We start from the raw sequence: 16,445 nt of genomic DNA on the forward strand, positions 1-16,445 counted from the left end.
TTCCAATGCGTTTCAAATGTCTTGTGGCTTGTAATGGAAGTTTTTTTTTCATAAAGTAAGTACAGTTATATTTGACCACTTAAAATACTGTAAGTACAGTAATATTTGACCACTCAAAGTACTGTTTACGCTGGGGATGTGTAGCACGTAACAAAACGCACAAAAAAACTCGCATGAATTACTAAATTCGTGTAACAAAACACGTGAACTCTGAAATGCGCACAAAAAGCGACATACAAAATCGTAAATAAACCTCAACGTGCAGAATGTTTTCAAAGTTATCTGTTGAATAATTTAGAAAAAGACTGAGGAGTGGCGTTCTTCCCACATGCGAATCACGGTGAAAATCAAGAGAAAAGATTGTGAAAAATTGGGACTTCATTGGGAATTCAACTCATGGGAAACTGTGGTTCCTCGCGACAGAAATCCGCGTGAACAAGGACGCCTCCAAAAACCGCCAAATATCCATCTGGTTATTTCAATGAAATACAAAGAGAACTATTCTTTTCATTCTTTATTTTCACATAACCCTAAAGTATGAAAACTAATTTGTGACGTTCTCGAGTTTCGAGTTTATGAACCTTGAGCATTTAGGCTTTTTTTGGCTATCGAGTATTTTGAGCAATCCAACTCCAATCAAAATTCTACCGAAATGCATTCTAAGCTAATTGCAAATTTATTTATTTAATAATTAGGCCGTTACAAATTTTATTTTCATTTTATGTCACCCTCCCCCCCCCCCCCCTTCCAAAATCTTGAATATTGGAAGGGGGAGAAAAAAAAGGTCAAACCACTTTGTTCATTTCATTGGTTTTCCGACAGCATAAATGCTAAATTTAGCAACAAACAAGTCAGGTGACAACGAGAGTGTCGTCGAAAGGCAAGCGAAATAAATACTAATAATAATAAAGTGTTATTTTTCAACATTTATTTGAGTGCAAGTTACAAACGTTACATAACTTGCACACAAACTTTGATCAAAGATATTTCTTTTTTTTCGTCTCGGTGTTATTTATTTTTTGCCACCCCCTCTGCTAACTTTGATAACCTTGGACATAACAAGAATTCGAAATTTGTATCAGCCTTATTTCCCATTTAAAATGATTTTAAACCCGGCTTCTTACAAAACAAACTGTTGACGAATAAACAGCACTTTTCGTATTGCCTTCGATGTTGTGTTTGCATTTTTTGACTTTCAATTTCCAGTTTTGCCTCTGTTTCGATCGTTCGTGCTGTTCTAAATGAATATCAACTGCCTAACGTAAATTGTTTGATTTTTGGGCAAAGGTTTTGTGTACAAAAAACCCAAAAAAAAACAAATATCGCACAGCCCTATAAGCCGCACTTCACTTGATGCGAGACACAAACGTCAGAAACAGCTGATGACTTTTTCTGTTTGTGTCATCACTCAAGGGAAATTATCAACCTACGAGTGAATGCGACCTACAGTGTTTCGTCTCGTTTTGCCCAACACGTTCCACGGGGAGTGACACTGCGCTGTATAGATCGATTTCACCCTCCGTCCGCCCCCTGGATTCGTTTTCGTTCATCTCTGGTTGCTGCGTCGTAGTTTCCGTCCGCACGCACACACAACATTTTAATTCGCATTCGCAGTCGGCTAGTCGTGCACAAAAGACAAAACTGGATTGTGGTGTTTCTCTTCAGTTACAGTTACTAAAAGACAGAATTTTGATTAAGGTGCCTCCCAACTACTCAAAAGAGGGACATTGGTTGTGTGCTTTCGCGTGTACGTGACGCGACACGGTCAGTGCGGTTGAAAACGTTGAAAACAAAAGTGCGGATCCTTCTCGTCTTGGGACAGCTTTTTACTTTTTTGTTGTAATTTTCCCAGTGTCATCGTAGTGTGCTCTGAAAAGTTTGTGGAAAGTTGCATAATTTTTTGTACGAATAAAATAGTTTCTGGAGTGATTGCTGGATCAGCTTACGGAAACAGCCGTTGATTATCTAAGAGGTAAGATTCTTCTTTTGCCGATTCTTCTTAGACGGATTGCCGGCCACTGATAAGCCAACAAGGTAAGCTGGGCCTAGCAGTAATAGGAGCATACCGTTTATGTAACAGCAGTTGCATACTTTAATCAGACAAGTCGCAAAAAGGAACAAGAAAAAATGGCTGTATTTCATTCTGATAAATAATCGCTTAAAAGGTTACTTTGATTCTGCTGATATCACGCTTCATTGCGCACAGTAAGCTCGATATTATTTTTCGTTTGGGAAGAAAACGCTTAAACTGCCAAAATTTACTGTTATGTAAATTTCCTGTTGTTTATTATTTGCATTCGAGAATATTTATCGCCCGAGTGTATCAATTCTAGGCGGAAAGATGCAGTGATGCGATACGAGATTCACTACACATGCTAACTAGCTGTCCAATAGTCCAATGATGCGGCATTTATTCTATTTTTAGAACGCCTTCGTCGCTATCTGGCAAATGGACCGACAGTCTACCGGCTTTCGTTTCGCACATCGGCCCGTCACACCAGTATGGATAAAACTGGTTCCGTTTGAAAGCTAACCTGGTTGGAGTAATTTTTATTGAATTTTTCTAAATTGGTTGGTTTAAGTGAAAAATATAGCCAAGCAACCCTTCTCACCCTTTCTCGGGCAAAAATAATTTTTACGATTCGTACCGCATCTGTTAGGTAGGTGTGTGTTTTTCTTACACACTCAGAACGAAACAGTGCAACCTTCAAGGTACGGATCGAGTAATCAAAACAAAGTCCACATTTGCACACTAACCAACCGCAGCTGAGTTACGATACAAAACAAACCGATTGAAACGGTGGAGAGGGATTTTACGCCAGTTCATTGGTAGTAGCTTCCTAAGAATTTGTGAGAACAAGTAAAAGAACGTGGTGGAACTTATAGTTCAAGGAGGCATACTACCACTTCTTTTCACGGATTTTATAGTGAAAAGCAACACAAAGTACTATTTTGATGATTTCAAGTTGTACGGAGATCAGTTATATTGCTTACAATAGCTGACATTGATTAGCTAAACAACAATACAGAAACTCACTCGACACTAATCATCTTGTATGGTTACAGTGTAATTTTTGTTTGATTCTCTTTATTTTATGCAACGAAATAAAATTAATGATCTTGAAAATCCACTGTTACAGCGCTTTAAACGCTGATCATGAAAACTGAAAAATCACTTTCAGTTAAAGAAATTGCACTGCGCTCTTTTCTGGATACTGAAGTTGCTTTTGATAATGCGTCCTATTCTCCAATGTCTAGTGCAATGAGAAAAAAAGGATTTCACACAAGTATTGCTGACTGGATTCATACTGTGCTGTAAATAAATGTGAAAAATAATATATAACTTGTTCTGCGAAATTTTCCAAAATCTAGTAAATAATCGCATACCAGTCCCGTTATTATAAAAAAAGGTTTTGCATCAAAGTATGAATGAATTTTCTCCACAACATTCTATTCTTCCTTATTGAGGTTAATTAAAACTACACGAAAAATAAATTAAAAGTGATCAAAAATAGCCAGATCGAAATCGAGACAGTCTATAACGGAGCTATCGGCATATGCGTAACAAGCACGGACCAGATCTAATGAGGATATTTTGCACGAGATTGAATAAAATTTTCACACTTTCAAAGTGATTAACTTCCAGCAAAACAAACAAATTTGATAACTGTGAACAACAACAAACAAGTTGAGTCTCAGTGGTCATAAAGACTGGGACCGATAAGTGATTGTTACACACCGTAATGCAAAATAATCGCGTATTATTATCGCTATTGTAATTGGTATGAATTGAATTTTTATAAAAAAAAAACCTAAATTAATCCACCTAGTGGTGTAGAAACCTTTTATAAAGGACAGTAATGCGCAGCGGTGAAATAAAGCGACTTGCTTTGTGGAACGGTTATTATAAAGTAGTGATGGGAAACTTATCGATACCTATCGATAATATCGATAAACGCCGGTCATCGATATTATCGTTAATTTTTTGACGTTAAAGATAATTATCGATATTATATTATGAGCACAAGTCAGTGCGGCTGGTTACTGGAGGAGACCCAAAAGAAAGAGACCCAAAAGAAGGAGACCTCTCCTACCCTACCCCAGGAGTTGCTTTTGCCGCTAGGTATTTGTTGGGTGCTGCTATTCGACAAGATTTAGCATTGTTGCGGGTGGTGTAAAGGTTCGTGTAACTTAGTACTAGAGAACTTTAAAAAAATATCCAAACTTTTTGCACCATCTCATAAAAAACAATGATACGAAATTGTAATAAAACGCATTTTCTATGGCTTGCCAACTCTTATAATATCATGGACATGCATAGCGGCAGTCTATTGGTGATTCTCTGGTAATTGTTTAGTTTAACTTGGAACTGTTTAAGTTTAAAGTATCTGTTACCCAACAAACAATTTTTAGTTCCACTAAAAAACCAAATCAACGAAATTGTTGCGCCAAAAAAGTATCCTGATTTATACAGGGGGTAGACAAAATAATTGAGATAAATAAAATTCTCTCGAATTTTAAATGGCCAGAACTTTACGAAAAATGGATCAATTTTGATAACCGGTTTCATTTCACTGGAAAACAGTTTTATATTAGTATTACTTGGGAACTTGGTGTGACCAACTTCACCGAAAATGTTTCGGACTCAAGAGTGTGTGCCAAGGTGTACATTTTTGCAACGCATAGAACGTTTTAGGCAACTAAATTGTCTATCTAAAATACTTCATTTGAAAAAATCTGAGATCACCGATCTCTTCTAAAAGCATTTTTTGTGTTTAAAATTATATTTTTTTCAGAGTAGAGATCTTTAACTCATTTTTTATATTTTTGAAGGAAAGTTCAGATAATTTTTACTAAGATATATTGTTTCATAAGAAAAAAGTTCAAATACAGTTAGGTTTTCTTACGCGGGGGATACATGCCTCGTGAAAAAACCATGTTAATTCAGAAATCCGCTTGGAAAACCGCTTTAATTCAAAAATTCGCGTAAAAACCACGTTAATTTAAATCTGCTTAAATAACCTTTTAGAGAAAATCCGCGTGAAAATAAGCTGACCTTTTTAAATGTTAATCCAGATAAATTTTCAAACGCAAGTTTGCAAAGTTGCTTGGTTTATTAAGACCTACACACCCACAATGTTCGATTGAATTCTGCTAGAGTGCTGCAAGCTCAAAGAAAATTAGTACCCAACAGGGAAAAAACCGCCAAAATCAACACCCATACTTAATAAATTCATACCTCGATGATTCCTTGGCGAATTTTCAATCTTTGGCTACAAATGAACCCGAAATAAATTCTGATTTATTGACAACATATAAACTTAAGTGAAACAGAAAGTCAGAAAAAGTTCTACGCGTTGCAAAAATGTACACTTTGGCACACACTCCGGAAATCCGAAACATTTTCAGTGACCCTTGGTCACGTCCAGTTCTCAAGTAATACTAGGAAACTAGGACAGTTTTCCAGTAAAATGAAACCTGTTTTGTCAGAATTGATTCATTTTTCGTGAAGTTTTGGCCATTTAAAAATTGACAGAATTTTGCCTGATTCAATTATTCCCCTTATTATACAACCTTCAAAACGAACTTCGGCTTGAAACTACTCCGTAGAAAGGGTATGCCGGTTCTGGCATCTACAACATCTTGACACTATTTGCCAACGATCAGAGCATCGAAAGAAAGCCCGGTTCCGGACGGCAAACGACCCTGAGCGACAAGAAGCTTCAAAGGATGCTGAAGAGGAAGACCGAGAAGAAAAGTCGCTGCGTACACTTGGCCGAGAGGTTGGTGCATGCTCTTAAACAGTGTGGAGAACATGGACATACATGCAGGAAGCGGCATTCCCGTCCACTGGTCTCGGAGCTGCAGGCAATGACGCAGCTACAGCGGTTGAATAAGATGGTCAAGTCAATTTTCCCGGTGAATCGCGACGCGGCAGTGGTATTGGACGACTAGACCTATCTCACCATGGATGGCAACGACTAGCAGGGCTCTTCGTGTTTTACCTTCCCCACGAAGGAATTGAGCACCGAGGTAAAGTTTATTTCACAGACCAAGTTCCCCAAGAAGGTGCGGCTTTGGCTGACAATCAGTGAGAAAGGTATTTCAAAGTTGCTCTTCTTTCGCTCCGGGCTGGCCGTGAATGAGGAAATTTATAGTACGAAGTGCCTGACAGAAGTTGCGTCGTTCATCAAGAAATACCATAAGCGCGAAGACACGGTGTTCTGGCCAGATTTGACGTCGGCCAACTACTCGAAGCGATCGTTGGAGGAGATGGAGCGGCTGAATATCGATGTGGTACCGAAGTCGGCGAATCCGCCCAAAGTCCCCCATCTCCCTTGTAGGAGCCTATGCCCACTGCTACCATTAGCTAGATATATTGTCCCCCATCTGCTTCCCATCGAGAATTTCTGGACAAACTTGAAGCGCAAGATCTAATCCAACAATTTTGTCGCGAAAACGGAGCAGGCATTAATAAAAAAAAACGAAGAAAGAGATTAAAAACACGGCTACACGCATGTTTTCGTCTGCCATGGCGAATGTTCCGGTTAACTGCCGGAAGGCTGCACGCAAGGACGTAATATTTTTTTGTGAGGAAGCTAACATGATAACCTTCCACGGGAAATTTATCCAACTCAGTTATCTGTCTTAGTTTTTTTTTCATCACCATCTGAAATAGTTTTTTCCATCACCATCTGAAAAAAAAATTTTACCGCAAACGTTAGCTGTCAAATTATCGATACTTATCGATAATATCGATAAAAGCCCCGGAATTATCGATTGTTATCGATGTCGGTTTTGGGCGATATTTCCCATCACTATTATAAAGTGAGAGAGTATTCGAATGGGTAAATACATTTAGGTATAACGATGACACAGATTCAATGTAACAGATGTACAACAGCTTACTACGTACACGCCAACACACCCCCTTGAGCTGATGTGTTCAATCCCATCGCAGCACGGTTGCGCTCCAGTTTGACTCGCTCAAGGGCCTTGGTCAATCCGTCGGCAATTTGTTTTTCGGTGCTTATATAATTCAGCTGGACAACCCCTTGATCAACTGCATCTCGAATGAAATGGTGCCGTATATCAATATGTTTCGTACGTGGCGTATAACCGTTTTTGGCTATAGCAATTGCACTCTGGTTATCGCAGTAGAGATCTATCGGTATATTTTGGCCGAACTCCGCAATCAATCCACGCCACCAAGCGGCTTCCTGAACGGTGGCGGAAAGCGCCATGTACTCTGCCTCACAGCTTGATAAAGCAACGGTCAGTTGTCGCTTACAGCTCCAAGACACGGCTCCTCCTTGTAGCATGTAAATGAATCCACTTACGATCATCTAAGTCTGTTGCCCAGCTTGCATCGGAGTATCCTGTTAGAATATCGTTCGCTTGCTTGGAGTACCCAATTTTATACTTTTAGTGCCTCGTAGATAGCATAGTAGATGCTTTACTGCTTCCCAATGCATCGGACCGGCGCACATATTGTAGCGACTTAGTTGATTAACGGTGTATAGAATATCTGGCCTAGTACATTGAGCTAGGTACATGAGACTACCTACCGCCTCTTGATACGGGACCTTCTTCATATTGTCTACCTCTTAGCCGCCATATCCTTTGTGAGCTTCACGCTTGCATTCATCGGAGTCGTAACGGTTTTAGCATCTTGCATATTAAAACGATCTAGCACTGACTCAATGTACGTCGCTATGTATGTAGCGACACGGGAGCTTTCCCACGAGTTACGCGCATTCCTAGACAACTACTAACTGATCCGAGATCTCTCATAAGGAAGGATTTCTTAAGTTTTGCTTTTATCTCGTTCGTCAGGCCTCTATCATTTGAGAAAATGAATACGTCATCTACGTAAATCGCAACAAACAACATTTTACCATTATCAATTCAATAATAAAGACAAGGATCGTACACTGAAGAAATCATTCCGAAACTTTTCAGTGCAGTGTCCAACTTTTCATTCCAGACGCGACTGGACTGCTTCAGTCCATACAGAGCTTTGTTTAATCGAGACACTAATTTCTTGCTTTGGTTCGGTTTTTCAAAGCAAGGAGGCTTATCCATATAGATTTCTTCTGAAAGCTCTCCTTGAAGAAAGGCAGTTGTAGCATCTAACTGGTCGATTGTGAGTTCGTGCTTAGCAGCGAGGGCAAACAAATACCGCAGAGAACTATGACGGACCACTGGTGAATACGTCTCGGTGTAATCCACCCCCTTTCGCTGCGAGTATCCCTTGATAACTAGACGCGCCTTATGCCTGTCGACGTTCCCGTTCGCATCATGCTTGGTTTTAGAGACCCATTTGCATTTAATGGCTTTACGATCCGGCGGTAGCTCTGTGAGTGTCCAGGTTCTATTTGACATCAGCGCATCGTACTCGTCGTACATGGCCTTCTTCCAGCATTCAGCATCAGATCTGGACAGTGCTTCCTGATGACTCATTGGATCACCATCAACGAACATGCTTCTAGCTACAACGGATGCGCTTTCACTGGTCGAAACATTAGCTTGTGTCGCTGATTCCTGCGGCAATCCACTGAACGAAACTTCGAATTCACTATACTTGCCTGGTAACTTGTGCTCCCGACCGCTTCGCCTCAACACCTGCGACCCAGGTGGATTTGAGAAATTGCGTGGAGGGAGCACGGTCGCATCGGTTAGAGTCGTATTTTCGGAATCTTCGTATCCATAGAATTCCTGCTTGGAGTCGTCATTTTCGCAGTCTGTGTAGAACTCATCATCGTCATCTTCTTTCTCGGCACTCTTCGAAGGCGGTACAACCGGTGACAGGGTCACTACTTCTTCGAAGGGGAGTTGAACGATGTTTCTACGGGTGGTGCTCTGTTGACTCCATGTTCCTTCGTTGACGAAGCAAATTTCGCGACTGATGAACACGTTGCGCGACTGCGGGTCGTAAACTCTGTACCCTTTCGTGCGATCATCGTAGCCAACCATGATGCATTCTTTGGATTTTGCATCTAACTTTTGCCGCTTCTGTTTAGGAATATGCACCATAGCTTTCGTGCCGAATACTTTTAAATGAGACAAATCCGGCTTCTTCTTTGTCCAAACTTCCTCCGGTGTCAAATTATGACCATGAGTTGGGGATCTGTTGAGAAGGTAAACCGACGTATTTACGGCTTCGGCTCAGAAGCTTTTAGCCAATCGTGCTTCGTACAACAAGCAACGGGTGCGTTCTACTATCGAACGATTTGCGCGTTCTGCCATGCCGTTTTGTTCTTGAGTGTATGCATTTGTTAGCTGATGCCAAATACCGTGCCGTTTTAAATAATCCTCAAACTCTTTATTCGTATATTCATTGCCATTGTCACTACGAGAGTTTTAATTTTTCGCTCGGATTGTCGTTCAACCAACAAATGAAATTGTTTGAACGTTTTCAAAACTTCCGCACCGGATTTGCTTTTTAAAAAATACACCCACATGTGCCGTGATTTATCATCAACGAAAACAATGTAATATCTGCTGCCTCCTAGTGATTTAGCTTCCATAGGCCCACAGATGTCCGTGTGTACCACGTCAAGAATTTCCGAAGCGCGTGAACCTTGCTTGTTGAATGGGTGACGACAATGTTTTCCCATTGGACAGATATCGCAATCTGTAGTGCTACTTCCGACGACCTTTATACCATTCGCCATCCCGTTGGCTAGTTTCCGTACACTTTTCAGGTTCAAATGACCCAGTCTCTGATGCCAGATGTGTAAGTTAGTCGCAGAGGAACAAGCTAGACTTCTTCCCGCTTCCTGCTGTTGTTCCAGCTTAAACAAATCATTTTCACGCTTACCTGTAGCAACAACTTCACCGCTATCGTTTGTTATTTTGCATCCCGCATTGGTAAACACCACAGTGTAGCCTTTCTTTACGATTTGATTAACGGAAAGTAGGTTGACAGAAAGATCTGGAATCAGTTGTACGTCATGGACCGGTATATTGTCTTTCCTACATATCGGATGCAACGTAGTTGAACCTACTGCAGTAATTTTCATGCCTCCTCCATTCGCAGCGACGACAGTTCCGGTGGAAGGTTTAAAATTTTTCAATAACTCACTATGACTGGTCATATGCACACTTGCACCTGAATCGATATACCAATCATCACCTTTTGTCGACGTAAAGGACGACATTACTGCACTAAGTGCGTGTCGATTCTCTGCATTTTTGCAGTCGCGAGCTATATGCCCAAATTTATGGCATTTGCGGCACTTGGGTCCTTTGGGAGGATTATTTTTCTGTTTATTTTTGTAGTCCCTGGTCTTCCGGTTTGCAGCTAGAGCCGAATCGTCTGTAGAATGTTTTACCTCTTGCAGCAGCTTCGTTTTAATCGCATCCCCACTGATCTGAATACCCGAGTTTTCGAGTGCCATAATCATAGGACGGAAATCTTCCGAAAGCCCAGCTAGTAAGAGTGTTCCAATCCACTCATCCGATATCGGAAAACCTATTCCGGTTAATTTGTGTGCGGTTGAAACGATTTGATTGACGTAATCTGACATCGAGGAGCACGAAGACAAGTCTGTCTGGATCAACCTTTTCAACAAGCCTACCCTCCTGGTAAGTCCAGAGTCCTCAAACGCACATTCCAATCTAGACCAAACTTCCCTTGCCGTATTTGCATCTTTAACGTGCACGTAATTTATTGGGTCCAGCAGCAAAATGATCTTGGCTCTCGCACGACGGTCTTTGCCAGCATCTACGGTGTATGATCCATCCTGATTTCTTTCCGGTTTCACAACGCTCCAGAGGTCATCCAGCTCCATGTAAGTTTGCACGGCAAATTTCCATGTCGCCCAATTTTCTCTACCGACGAGCCGCTCGATTCCCGGAAGATTCGAAATATGTTGAACTGTTCCAGTTCCAGATGATCCCGCACTCGAAACTGTACTGTACTCGGGAAATATACGTACGCGAAAAAACGATTCAATTTTTCGGCGTGGGTTGCCGATTTCCAACGTGGAATGTTCGCGAAACAAAAGCCCATAACCTATAAAGGACAGTGATGCGCAGCGGTGAAATAAAGCGACTTGTTTTGTGAAACGTTTATTATAAAGTGAGAGAGTATTCGAATGGGTAAATACATTTAGGTATAACGATGACACAGATTCAATGTAACAGATGTACAACAGCTTATTACGTACACGCCAACACCGTTGTTATACTATTAGGCTGTATACTTATTAGGCTGCCTATAATCGCATCTTCTTTTTCATCAAGTAGAGAAAACAGCACGTAAAGGTACAGCACGTAAGTTATTTCAACTGTTGAGCGTGGTTTATTCCCATATTTTCGACATGATATAATGAGATAGACATTTACCATAACTTCTCTATAAGAACGACAAGAATTCACGTGGGACTGGTAAGCGATTATAGGCAGTAGGTCAGTAAATCACAAATCGTATAGCAACGTAAATCCAATTTCAATTATAAATAAAATGAATTTAAAAGATAATTTTCAGAAGGTGAACCAAAGACGATCTTTGAATATAGCTTGACGTGGTTTTCGCAAATATTATGGATGTTATCACTGGAGTATATGAGTGTTATGTTTTCAATCGAGAACCAATTTTTAAATGCTGGATAGAAGCAACATATTTTTTTTAAATAAACAGAAACAGCAAACAGTAAATAGTAAAAGATAACAAAGATGCTGATTTCATACTAGAACAGCATGTATGTTAGTTCGAGGCAGTTCTAATTTTTGAAGTAGAATACTTCTCTCAGGAAGTTCGGCTACATAGGGATGTGAAATGAAAATCTAAAACCGACAAAAGTGAAAAACATGTCCAATTTCAAATGCTAATGAATCGGTTAGTATCCGATGGATTTCCTTCGTTTTTGCAGTAATAGATTGGAAAATCTTCTAAGATTCTTCCCAAAAGAAGATAATTGTAATTTTATTATTCACACTATTGTACTATCTATCTTCTATCTATCTATCTACCTATCTTCTTCTATTTATATAAAAGAGAAGTTTTGTATGTATGTATGTATGTATGTTCCAGCATAACTCTCGAAGGCCTGAACCGATTTCAACCAAACTTGGCATACGTGTTTTTTGTATAAAGGAAGTGGTCATAGAAATGTTGGATAGGAGGAGGGGTCACCCTTAAAGAAGGAGGGGTCAAAAGTTATAAATTTTCATACATGATGGAAACCTTTCATTGAAATTTGATGATTTTCGGGTTCTTGGTCATATTTGGAGGCCGGAAGTTGATGTCCAGAGACCGAAACATGATGTTCGATGCCATTTTCAATCCAAGATGGCGACTTCCGGTTTCTGGGAAGCCATTTAAAGCTGTGGAAACACTCACAAACCCCCCAATGTTGCAAGTTTCGGAGCAAAAATGACTCTTAAGAACCGGTTATCGTTATCTGACGATACTTTGAAACTTGGGTTGCCGACTTCCGGTTTATGGAAATCTGCGATTCGTTTTGGATAAAAAATATGTTTGGAAAAGTTGCTGAAGCTCAACTATTACCGAATAAAAATTTAGTTAAGAGCATCGATCAAGTAAGATAAGTGCTCCTACAATTCAGCTATTTATTTAAAAAAAAGTTTTGTATGTATGTATGTATGTTATGTACAGAGAAAGAGGTCATAGAAATAGTGTGAAGAAGGAGATGCAACCCCCAAAGGAGGAGAGGGTCTTAATTAATCAAAAAATCTATTTTCATGCATTATGGGAACTTTCTGAATGAATACGATAGTTTTTAGGCCTTTGGTCATATCTGGAGACCGGAAAACCGATTTCCAGAGACCGGAACATGATGTAGAAAAGAGAAAGGGGCAGCTATCAAAGAGGGAGGGGGTCTTAATTTATAAGAAAATCAGGTCTTTTAGTGCCCTATGGAAACTTTTTGAAAAGGTACGATAACTTCCATGGCCTCGGTCGGTCATGGCCAGAAGTTGATGTCTAGGGACCGGAATATGATTCCCGATGTTTATGGCGACTTTTGGTTGCTGGGAAGCTGTATACAACTGTAGAAAACGTTTACAAACCTCCAAACATTGGTATTCCCGGAACCAGGATGACCTTTAGGAAGCAGAACTAAAACTCCCATGACATTTTTTAAATTCAATATGGCGACTTCCGGTTTTAGAGTTTTATGAAAAACGAATATATGCTCTGCAATATGTATATTTTCGATATCAAGATGACGTCCAGAATCCAAATATTCATCTCCGGCGCAATTTTTGAATCGTGCATGGCGGATTACATTTTATGGAAAGGTTACTAGAATACAGAAGAAGGCTTGGACGTAATATTGAAACGTTGTTTAGAAATCAATTCCGCGATTTCTGCTTTCTGTCAAGCTGTGTAAAACTAAGTAAAATGGTTAACTAATGTCAATACACTAAAGCAACTTTTTACGCGGGGATACATACCACGTAAAAAAAACCGCGTAAATTCTGGAATCCATGTAAAATAAAACTGCGTAAATTCCGGAATCCGCATAAAATAACCAGCGTTAGTTCTGCATTCCGAGTGAAAGGAAACGGAAATCCGCGCAAAAATAAATACCGCGTAAATTCCGGAATCCGCGTAAAAACCGCGTAAATTCCGGAATCCGCGTAAAAAAAGCCGCGTAAAAAGCGTCCTTTTTCTAGAAAGAGAACTATGTTCAGAAAATGACAACGGGCGTCCAACGCTATTTTCAAATCCCTGAAGAAAAATATTCAAATACTCCCTGATATTAGGTTCATAAGTCAGAGCTGATTTCCCAAAACCGAAAATTGGTGTCCGAACGTTTGGTATAGCGAAGGTTTTTTTTCTGCACTGGAAGTTATTAAAAACTTGAGAAAAATCTGGAGATAGTCCCCGTATCTCCAAATTGTTAATTTATTCATGAAGACTGATGTTCAACTATAAGGATGATATTGATATTGTTTACACAAAAAAAAATAAAACGAGAAGACATAGCAAGCAATAATTTTAACTATCAGAGATGAGCCTAGGCTATTGATTATGTAATTTGAGTGTAATTATAGTTTATTGTAAGTTAATCGATACCGTCGAAGATGCTGATGAGGTAATCCATTTTCCAACGGAATTTTTGAACTCACTCGACCCAATTGGAATGCCTCCGCATCGATTGTGAATCAACGAAAAAGGTGGTATATAAGCAAGTTTATTACTAAAATAGAAATATTATTTGAAATGCTCGGGCTAGAAAAAAATATATGGAAATATAGAAAATTATAAAAAAAGCAGAAATTTTTACACGAGCAAGGCCGGGTACATTCAGCTAGTTGAAAATTCGACCTCTGATTGGTCGTTATATGATAGCTTCCCAAGCACGGTCGACAGAATCATATACCTTGCAATTGAAAACATGCTTTTTGGCCTATATAGCAGCCTGTTACAGCCGAAGCCGCTCATAATAGTTCTAGACAGCGACAACAACAGTCGTCCTTAGCAGCAGCACTAGCAGTGCAGTGGATACCAGCGATGGCGGAAAGCGGCCACAGCTGTGGGCACCAATGGATAGCGCACTATTTGCAGCGGATTCCAGCAACGATAGCAGCTGGGCCAGCTGATGCAGGGACAGTGGAAACCAATGGCAGCGTATAGCGGCCACCACTGTGGCATGGCTATGGATAGCGAACTAGTTGCAGCGGATCTCAGCATCGATAGCGGCTGGTGCAGTCTGGCACTTTAGCGAAATGCAGTCTCTGAGCGATAGTGGGCACTAGTAAATGCATTCAATGAAAAGTTGATTTTTTTTTGACAACACGTGAGCCGTCTAGTTTTGAGTGTTATATTAGCATTTCACTGTTTACTTTATCACAACGAATACTTTGTTCGCACTGTAAGTGATAAAGCAAAGATGTAATCGGCATCTTATCCGATACTAAATTGAACAACAAATTGTCCTTTTCAGGATGAAATAAAAACCTGATGATTAAAGCGTAAATGTTTTCTCTTGAGTTAATTTACATTTTTAAATTTGTAAAAGTTATAAATTTTACTTTATTTCCGTATCTCAGAACGTACTGAATTATCTTTTCCTTCAGTCATGAGCACGACATCCGAAAAAATTTCATCTCAAAATTGTCAAGCCCCAACCATGACAAGCAACTTACTATATTATTGAATTTGAATGATCTGATTAGTCAACGTTTATTTACTAGAAAAATGACTGACACGCAAGCAGCCGGGTTATCTTTCTTGTGAAAGTATTCTACTTCAACTTGCGGTCGTGGCTTTGCACACAACCCTCCTGTTTTTTTAATTCCCCATAATCCATTGGTGGTTACATTCGCATTATTTTCAGAAATCGCAGGACCTAGAATTATGAATCAGCATCAAGTCTTTTTACGAGTTGAAGCAAACTTCTACTAACCTCAGATCAGCATTACAGAGAAAAAAATATAACTATTGACGAAAGTTGTCAATTCAATTCTATCTCAAATGCATAATCTGAAAATGAAGGTTTTCGCGACATTTGAGAGATTTGGATTTTCGGAGTGTAGACGAGAAAATTATTCTTTTCGAAGGCCTAGGCTGTACGATAAAATCCGAAATAAAGACTTTATAAAACTTGCTGCGATAACGAGAAATGGAATAACCTATTTGCATTTTGTCTTAAATTAGAAACCAATATTTATATCTTATATGAGCGTAGTGTATCATATCATAGGAATAAGTGGCTTTCCACCTGCGCACACTAGTAAACGTGTACAGCCATGTGAAGTTGCTTCAGTTTCATCCAAACTACAAATGATCGCATCTCGATGTTCACAATTTTTAAATTCTTGGTCACGAGTCAAAGTATATTTAGAATTAATATTAAACATCAAATAAAAGTTCAGCTGAAAAATTTTCCAGCTGTTCAAAACGTAGCATTGCAAACAAAACAGCGATTTTTTTTATATTTTCAGCATCTACAATATCTGCATCGCTAATTGTGTTACATTTGCACGCTGTGGGATCAGGTTTTGCTTCAATGCTCCCCGGAAGCTGTAAAAGCTTCTTATTTTTCGCAAATCTGGGTTCAACGTACAATTGATTATATATTTTAAAGAAAGTGTGGACGGAAGCTTCGCAAGCAAGAAAAGTAGCTAAGTAAGCATTGTAATTTGCTCTAAAATTACTTTATTTACACCAGTTAAGACGCACTACGAAAAGTGTAAAAATTATGAGATAGAGAAGAATTAAAAGCATGGAGAGTGAGAGATAAATTATTCAGAAAGTAAAATATCCCATGTCTAAAATATACTTTGGTCAAAACTCTACAATTCAAGCAACCAATAAAAAATCGCACTCAGTGTGATTTTCAAAGAGCTCCGGGGCTTTCATTTGAGCATGCGAACATCAAAATCGGAATATGCGTACTGTAAAAATGGTGTTTTTTTTGTTTTTTTTTTCGCTCGATTTTGATATACTACACATATAAACAACATAT

At 39.4% G+C, this 16,445-nt stretch overlaps 1 protein-coding gene across 3 annotated transcripts in view; it reads left to right on the forward strand.

Annotated features, from left to right (window-relative positions):
* The first annotated feature begins 1,533 nt into the window (after window positions 1–1,533).
* The window catches only part of LOC129718895 (mitochondrial coenzyme A transporter SLC25A42), a 46,330-nt gene continuing 31,418 nt past the window's right edge, over window positions 1,534–16,445 (forward strand). For 2 of the 3 annotated variants that reach the window (XM_055670104.1, XM_055670105.1), the window contains exon 1: window positions 1,534–1,972. The gene's annotated coding sequence lies outside the window, so the exon portion shown is untranslated. Of the gene's footprint in view, window positions 2,035–16,445 lie in introns of all 3 variants that reach the window. The other variant, XM_055670106.1, reaches the window with a different exon arrangement.

The sequence above is a fragment of the Wyeomyia smithii genome, chromosome 1 (assembly GCF_029784165.1).
Source record: "Wyeomyia smithii strain HCP4-BCI-WySm-NY-G18 chromosome 1, ASM2978416v1, whole genome shotgun sequence".
NCBI classification, from domain to species: domain Eukaryota; kingdom Metazoa; phylum Arthropoda; class Insecta; order Diptera; family Culicidae; genus Wyeomyia; species Wyeomyia smithii.